Below are 2,011 nucleotides of genomic sequence, written 5' to 3'. Positions count from 1 at the left end.
GTAATCCATACTTCTTGGGAGGCTGAAGCAGGAAAATCACTTGAACCCAGGAGGCAGAGGTTGCAGTGAGCCAAGATCACGCCATTGCAGTCTAGCCTGATTGACAGGAGTGAAACTCCGTCTCAAAAAAACAAAAAAGTCCCTCATACAATTCTTCTCTTAACTAGCTGTTGGGACATACTGTTTTTCATTTCCATCCTCTGCTCTATCTCCTACTTTATTCCTCTGTCCCAATCTCAGCTCAGCTGGCATTAGCATCTGTTCAGTATTTTTTTTTTTAAATAAAAAGGCTATTTTATTTAAAAAAAAAAAAAAGTGGGCTCTGGGAGCAGGGTTAGTCCATTTGGGCCTTCAGTGTCCTGGTGGTGATTTTGTCCTTCTCGGTGATGTGGACAATGGCCCCCATGCCTGACACTGCATCCCAGTCTACAGCATTGAGCATGGCATGGGAGATGGTTTCAAACAGGTGTTCTGGATCCATATTGGGCTCCCAGAGGGACTTACACATTCCGTACATTTGTTTGGCATAGGTACCATTGACCACAAAATCATCAGTCACCATGGGGCAGCCGATGAGGTCTAGAGAGCAACTGAAGGGCTTACGGGTCTTTGGGTCCAACCCAGCAATGACTGGCTCAGTGTAGTAGGGGCCAAAATGTTTCTCATACAAGAGATTGGCCACCGGGCTCATGAGGGTATAAGATCTGATCTACTGAGCTTCCTTCAGCTCATACAGGTTCAGCTAGAACTTGAGGCACTGGGCAACTATCTGGACATCAGTAGCGAGCCCGGCCAGACCAATTACAACCCATCACCCATGGGAAAGATCTGGAAGTCTGTGGTCACCATCCGGGCCTGGATCCCAAAGTGCCTGTCTGCAGCGATGGCCACACAGTCCTTCCCCTTCATGGCCATGATGGCTCCTCCATTATAGGACATAATAGACATGACTGTGGTGTACAAGGACCCCTCCATTGCCAGAGCAATTCCAGTAAACTGGGTCTAGCCTTCACACCTACCCATTATTTCTGACATTTAGACTCTACAGAGAGGGTCCTGGGATTCCAGGCCTTTCCTCATCCTGCATCCCCTACCTACTTGGATGAATATTAAAATTTAGAGTAACAGAGAAAAGTTATCCGGAATGTCTGGCAGGCAAAAGAAGTTAAATAAATGGAAAGTGTTGTTATTGTTTGTGCCATACTCTAGTTCTTCCAAGGGCCGACCCCTAACCCTTTCCTGAACATCTCTCCTCTGAAGTTTCCTCTACAACTCCAGATCGTGCTCTTGTCACTTCTCCATGGTCGTGGCCACCGCTTTCTAACCAGCTTCCCTGACCCTCCTTGGTCCCCTACAATTCCTTTCTGCCAGCATGGTGATCTCCCCGAAATACAGTTTTGTCCATGTTACTCTTCTGCCTAAAACCTCCAGTGCTCCTCTATTGTTTCAACATGAGAGAGTTTGAGATTCTCAGTAGGACTTAAAGTTGCTCTGTACCCACTCCATCCCTACTGCTCCAGCTCCATTTCCTGCCATTGCCAGTCCTACCCTGGACTTTCTGGAAACACCAACTACTAGTGTCTGCCATAGCACCCCGAACTCTGTTTGCCTCTATGCCCTTGGCTATGCCATTCTGATGGCCTGGAAAGCCCTTCCCAGCCCATGCAATGTTTCTCTCTAAACCCAGTTCCTGAGTCTCTACGACTTCCCATGCTGTGTACTGCCCTGCCACACTGCCCTGCCACAATGCACTGCGTGTCCGTAGCAGTGCCCATATCCTCTAATCCTGCATGGCCTGCCTGCTTTGTTGGAGCGTCAGATTTTTGAAGATAAGAACTGCATCAATCTAGCTCACTTTTATATCCTCAAAACTCAGCCCACAGTAGGAACTTAATCATAATAAATCACATCTCTAATTAGAAAGCAACTTTCCTGATAACAGTACTACACCTTTCCAATAAAGAGATGAGTAGGTGATGTTGAACGGAGCCCTCAGGCACACAACTCCAAG

At 47.2% G+C, this 2,011-nt stretch overlaps 1 pseudogene across 1 annotated transcript; it reads right to left on the bottom strand.

Moving 5' to 3' along the window:
- Positions 1-283: 283 nt before the first annotated feature.
- Positions 284-1,030, bottom strand: LOC108308906 (annotated as a pseudogene). The gene has a single exon (XR_005201321.1). The product of XR_005201321.1 is annotated as a proteasome subunit beta type-3-like (transcript).
- Between the last annotated feature and the right edge of the window lie 981 nt (positions 1,031-2,011).

This window comes from Cebus imitator, unplaced genomic scaffold (assembly GCF_001604975.1).
Source record: "Cebus imitator isolate Cc_AM_T3 unplaced genomic scaffold, Cebus_imitator-1.0 Scaffold89, whole genome shotgun sequence".
Lineage (NCBI taxonomy): Eukaryota > Metazoa > Chordata > Mammalia > Primates > Cebidae > Cebus > Cebus imitator.
This window is presented reverse-complemented; position numbering and strand designations above follow the sequence as displayed.